Source organism: Gymnogyps californianus, chromosome 3 (assembly GCF_018139145.2).
Source record: "Gymnogyps californianus isolate 813 chromosome 3, ASM1813914v2, whole genome shotgun sequence".
Classification (NCBI taxonomy): Eukaryota; Metazoa; Chordata; class Aves; order Accipitriformes; family Cathartidae; genus Gymnogyps; species Gymnogyps californianus.
Genome location: NC_059473.1, coordinates 2,894,696 through 2,901,474, shown reverse-complemented (window position 1 = coordinate 2,901,474; position 6,779 = coordinate 2,894,696).

Here is a 6,779-nt window from a genome sequence, read left to right as displayed (position 1 = left end):
CCTTATAAAATAACAGATAATTTAAAGTTGCCTTTAATTTAGGAATGGTATTTTCCCCTGCTGTGTTTAGACCAATTTTCAGCCTTGCCTTATGGGTGTTTGTGTTCATCCCTTATCACCATGCCATCAGCTAGTAGCTATGATGCTTTGAAAATCTAAGCTTCAGGAGTGAGTCAGACTCTTCATGGTATTCATCTGTTTTTTGCTACTTTAACCATAGCTTTTAAACACATTCTTCAAATGCGGTGGTGGATTTTGGAAGCATTTGATTCCTTATTTTATTATTTAGCACATTAGTGCTTCAGAGGCTCAGTTATAGTTGTTTGGGTCCATATGCCACACATCATATAAGCACAGGACATAAAGATGTTAGTTTTACACTTCAGCACAGGTGCCTTGCCTCTCCCCAGTGCATACCCAAGGTTTTGATTTCTGGATGAAATGTTGCACTTGCTTTGAATCTGCTTGATAGATTTTTCTGGATTAATATCACAGTCACTAGCTATGGGTTTGCTGTACTGTGAGTTCTGTGTAAAAGGCTACAGAAAGGCACTTTAATTGCATTACTGTTAAAGGACAAAATAGCTTTTGGTATTAACGATTGTATCATTTGGATTTTCTGGATGCCTCCGCAAGAACTAGTGGTTTACCAGTATTTCAGTGGTTACTTCAGTAATAAAATTGGATGAGGAGCTTGCCTGTTTTTAATTGTTGTTTATAGTTCTGGTTTATAAGAAAAAGGTGATTTTTCTGGCCGGGGGAGTTTTAAATTTGTTTTAAGTAGAACTGAAATTTTGCCTTTAATTCCTTTACTGTTCCGCAAGTCAGTTCTGCCAACATGAGAGCTTGCAAAGGGTATGTTGCTCCATTTATCCCCTTCTTCCCTTGCAGCAAAGGGACAAATGATAGTTTTGCATCAATGTGCAACAAGTTAGGTAACAGTTAAAGTATGTGTTAAGAGAAACATTAATCAGCTTCACATGCGGTGCAATATTTTGCATGTTTGTGATTTATATCTGGAAGAGCGCTTAAACTAAGTGCATGGATAAGTCGATGATACCTGTAAAATTCAGCAAAAAATACAGAATATGTTTGCAGACAAGGCAACAAACTTGGCTTAAATCTGTTACAGAGAATAAGGTAAAAGTCCACATGCAGCAGACGGAATTCACTGCAGGATATTAGTCTGTAAAGCTGCTGAAGGACTTCATTAGACCACTGCAGAAGATAGGAGAATGACAGAGAAAAAATCCAGGGGGGAATTTCTGATTTTTCAGCACTAGTTGTAGGAACTTTTCCTAAGGTATTTGGAAAACCTTTTTTCATTCCATGCCTACATCTTTGATGGAGATTACCTGAATCATATCTGAGGTAATTTTTTAATGTCCTGTCTGTTAAAATATAATCATTCCATAGGCTCATGTTAACTGCAGAAAAAGTTTTTTGCGTAGAACAGTTTCCTAGAAGGGAAGAAACTCTGTGGCATGGTTTGAAAATGTAAGTAAAACAAAATCATTCTGTAGATCTTTCAGATAGCTCTGGTTTATGCTTCTTCAGGTCCTCCAGTTTTCCTTCTGTGACTGTTTAATAAATATTCTGGCAGGCATTTTGATGGCAAAGAAAATCAAGCAAATATCCGTCTATTGATATAAAACAACTATTGAGTTGCAATCGTGAGTAGTCACACAAGACGTGACTCCCCTACTGCTTCTCCTCTGATTGGAGAACTAGAAAAAAGTAGGTTTTTTTTTTTTAAATCAGTTTTAACAAATATTTCTTCAAAGCAGCATTTTGGGATCTGTTACTTTCAACAAACTATATACAAATAACTTCTTCACAGGTTTTGCTAGTAACATTATTAAGTTGCAGAAAACTGAAGCTTCAGGCAAATTAGGAGAGGAGTCACAGGCACTGAGAAAATATTCATACTTCAGTTATATAAATTTCATGCCATTCAGGGGATCAAAATTAGGACGAAAGTTTTTTGTATAGTCAAAAGAAAGATACAGGTACCTTTGGGCTCTTACTTCAGAGCTCTTAAGACAGATGCCACTAGTACCTGAAAGAAACTCTGAAAGTTCCCTGCCTACCCCCTTTGCCTTTGCAAAGCCACAGTCCAAGGAATTTGCTGTGAAGTAGGTGTGAGTAAGTGTGTGAATGGTGAGAGAGGACCATAGCAAAGGGTATAACAAGCTTTGTTTGAACGGAAGTGGTGGGGAGGAGTAGAAGAGTTGAAGAGGCTTGGATTTTTTTCACTTAGTCTCAAGAAAAAAGCAGGCCAACATTTGTGTTAGGGAAGGAGATTTATGTGAAATGGAGGTAATGGCGTCTGACCTATGGACTGGATTTCTTAATCTGGGGCTGTGAATTGCAAAAGTTGAATTCCTTTTGAAACCTAGTTAGGAAATTTCTCTTGAGAAGAAAATAGTATAAAATAGAGTCCTGGTTTTATTAGAGAAGTTGCTGTAAGGGTGACTTTGTTTCATGCAATTGCTTGGGGACCTCTGTCTGATCTCTTCACTTGAAGCTAATACTACAGGCTTTAATTGAGTAAGACTCCTCTTGAAGTGGTAATCGCTTACATCGTGAGATTCACTTCTGAATATCTCAGCCTTTGTCTCGGAGAAAAATGAATTTTACACCCCTGCATACAGAACTGCTGACAGCGGCATTTACTGATGCCCCTGTAGCCCGGAGTCTCAGCACTTCCAGAATGAACTCCCCTTTCCAGATGGTTCAAATGCAGTGATGAGCACTTTGTTCCTTTCTAAAATACACCACGCCAAAGGGTGCAGACAGCACAGACTTCAAATCCAAGGTAATAGGATTGGCAGCCTTTAAAAAAAGTAGAATAAAACAGAACTTCCCTTGTTTTCTCTCTTTCCTAGTTTGGGTTGTTTTATAAGGATATTATTAATTTTTTTAAACTCAGGATTATCACTGAATGTCTGAAATCCTGCTGGAGCATGGATAAAAATCAATGACCATTCCTTGCTTGAAGTAATGTTTCAACTTACGGATGGCAATTCCAGGTGTGGCAGACTTTTAGGGAAGAGAGAAATCTGAAGTGTTTTGGGTTGATTTTTAAAAAGCATTGAGGATGAACAAGGAAATACATGTGGGAAGAGAGCAGGCAGAATAAAGGGCAGACAAGGCAATATTGCCTACAAATAGCAACTTGTTTTGTACACAATATCTTAAAGCCTAGCCTAGTGTATGAGATCAGGGCAGCATGGGACAGTGCAGGTTACTCTTATTCATAAATGTTATCAGGAAAGAAATATTTGAGTGATCCTGTGCTGAAAAGGAGTCTTGACATGAATGAAATAATTTGTGTAGGTTTAGTAACAGAGAGCCTTTTTGGTCTCTAGTGTCAATCTTCTTTAAGAAGGTGCTGTAAAACCCTGCTGTTGCCAGTTTCGATCTCTGTTGATGCTAAATGTAGCAGTCTGTGATTTGCTGTTGCTAATAAAAACACTTTTTGCTGAAAGAAAAACCTTTGTATTTATTGATGAGACAACAGGGGGAGTTTATTTTTAAATTCCTTGAACCTTTCTGTAGCTGAGAATACACGGAACAGTTTGGTTGCAGATGGCAGTGATCCTCTGCATCCTCGGACTCTGAACCAGGTTCAGCCATGATTCTCTTCAGTACTCAGAAGAGGGTGCAAGGAAACACAAAAGAAGCTCCTGCAGAAGGAGGAACCCAGTGAGAATGCTTATTTATTTATTTATCTGCCTCCTGTTGCTAGAGGGAAGTAGTTGGTGCTGGTGGTAGAGTTTTTCTTAAGGACTGCTTCAGGAAAGTGCACCAAAGCCTTGTAGTTTTGGAGAGTCGCTGCTGATCTTCGATCTTCCACTCCAATCCTACTTCGTGTTTTGCACCCTGGCTGTTAATACAAACACACAGCCTGATTTAAAATAGAAATGATAAAGAACAAACTGAATATGAAGTGTGTGTGTTTTGTTGGGTTGGGGGGGGTGTTGGATTTTTGGGGTTTTTTTTCCCTGTTCTTTGACTTGCCTTCCTTTGCACACTCATGTTAAACTTCCAGAGGGTTGTCTAGGTAAGCAATTAATAAACCTGTCTTAGAAAATTGGTTCTCAATATCAGGTAAAATTTGAAACTTCTTAAAAATGTTTCCATCCTATGTTAGATTAGCCAGCCTTGTAGTAGCCTGTCGGGATGGAGTCAAAGGAGGCAACTGTCATTCTTGGAAGGCAATGCAGATAGTGATGGAGTGGTGTCTGCTGCTGCACAGGCATTTCTCTGCCTTCACTATATTTTTGGCCTCTTAACGACGTCTGTGGGGACTGTAAGCATCCCATCAAGCTTCGTATAGTTATTCAGATCTCCAGTACTATAGCAACTTTATAGCACAAGGAGGAGTATGCTTAGAAAGGCAGAAAAGCAGTGAATCAACAGACTTTGATGCTTGCCGTCTTTCTTTGCTGTTCTATGTTAAGCAGCAGAACAAGACAGTCAAAATCCTTGCTGACTTGTGGCCAAATCTTAGAAACCTTCTCCAGTGACAATGTTTTGGTTTTGGCAGCTTTCATGGAACAGATAGCTTGTCAGGATAAGGCTAAGGTCTTTGTACATTTATCGAGGAGTGCCATGCTGCCATTCATCACGTAGTTGCTACAAGTTTTGGTGATGTCATGAGCTTGAGTGTTCAGCCAGATTTCTTTAGTGACCTACCTTGGGTTTGATCTGAAAGGATTTTGTCTGCAAGGCATTTACATTCCCTCAGGATTTGTCAGGATGATGACAAAGTATTATTGTATTTCTTTTAATGATATCTGCAGGAACAAGCTAGAGAAATATAAATGCTCTCTGCAAGTTTAGATGAAATCCTGTCTGAGAGTTATACATTGCCCCCTGAGAAAAAGTATTTAAGTGGAAAGAACATACAATGAGTATTTTAGCTGATCCCTTTGATCACATTGACATTCAAGATATCCAGTGTTTCTCCTCCTCTTTGAGAACATGGTATGCTATTTTCTATACCACAGTATGGTGTACTGGCAGAGAAGAGGCAGCTCTGAGTGCCTGGCGCATGCAGGTGCATTTTTGTCAAGCAGAACTGATTAAAAGTCATTAATGATTAATATATGATTTGCACATTCAGTGTTCATTGTTGGGGCTGAAATCTCTATTTGACTTCAACCTGATGGAATATTCTCAGAAATGTTAAACAAAATTACTTCAGTCCTTTTTCCAGTGAAAGGATTTGAAGCAAGAAAGGTTTTCCAGCTGCTGAAAAATGGAGACCACCTACCTTTGATCAGGTTTCTTTAGACTAACGGTGTTTTAGAAGGGGAGGCTGGGGGTGTAAAAAGTGAAAATTATCAAGCCCCAATTTAAAGAAAAATAAGTAACTTTTAAAATAACAATAAAGTTTTCTCCATGTTTCTCCTTTGTAATATACATAATAATTTGTAGCAAGCAGATTAATAATTTGAAACTTAATTGGACAACACAGCATCACTTTTTCAACCTGAAAGAAGAATCATGATCAGAGCACACAGCTCTTGATTGCATTCAGAAAGCTGAATAAAATTCTCCACACCATCTCTCATACGCTTTCAGATTTCATATAGACATCTTGCAGCTTTGGTGAATGCTTTGATCTGATTCTCTATTCCAAATTGCCCAAAATCACAGTCGTGAGCAGTAAGGGAAAGAAGGTGCACCCACAGCGGTGCAAAAGGGGGCAAAATAGCAGCCTTCCTTCTGTTCACAAAACAAGCAAAAATCAAATCAAGTCTGCTTGTGTTACTGGAGCGTAACTTTTATAGCTTATATCGGTATGTCTTTTGGCCCTAACTTTTCTGTGTTGATTTCAAGTCTTGATTTACAAAACATAAAAAAAAAAAAAGGAATCAATATCAGTCTGTATAATGTCTCTATCCTTGTACATTGTATGTTTTATGTGTCACCCATCCAACAGGGAAAAGGCAAAACATATGGCAGTTTAATTGTGTATCATTTCCTAAAGTTGCTTCCTGTGCTTTTCCTTAGTTCGTGATGAGACTCCCTCTTTAACATACTTGTTAAAGTTTGCAGAATCAGTGCTTCACTGAGCTGCTAAATAAAGATTTAAAGTTTACTCTGTCCAGTTTGACTCTTTCAGCAGTGTAGGTGTTGTGTAGGTATTTATGCTGTATGGCATAGGTCAGGCCATCCACAGCAGGTTCAAAAGAAGTTGTGTTGTTCTGAGCTTAAGGCAGTGTAGTACCCAGGCTTCCCAGGTCTATTCTGGCTATGTATTACAGAGATGGATTGGAGAAGGTGAAGGGGAATGTCCTCTCTACATGGCAATTTAGGTATTTTGGTGACCAGTATAGGAAACAGAACTGTAAGAGATAGAAACTGCTAGTATGGCTGCTTTTGTCTCAGGTTGAATTTTTAAGTCTGGGATACTGACCCACTTTCTGCAGCATCCTTGGGCTGTGTCCATCCAAATAAAAGGGGGAGGGGGATATTTGTAAATTCATCCTAGCAAATTTAGAAATTATATTTCAGTAGGCATTTGAAATATTTAATTTCAATTGTTACATTTCTTTTCCTCAATGCACACTTTTTTCTTTTCCCGCTTTAAACTATTGATGTATACTATTCATCCAAAAATATTTCTCCAGTGATGATTTCTTTCAGGAGCACTTCTGTTTGCAGCCTATATAAATAACTTTATTTTCTTGCTGTTATGGCAGTGACAGATGATATTTTCTTTTTCTTTTTCTTTAGACACCTTATATTTCCCACTCACTGAGGTA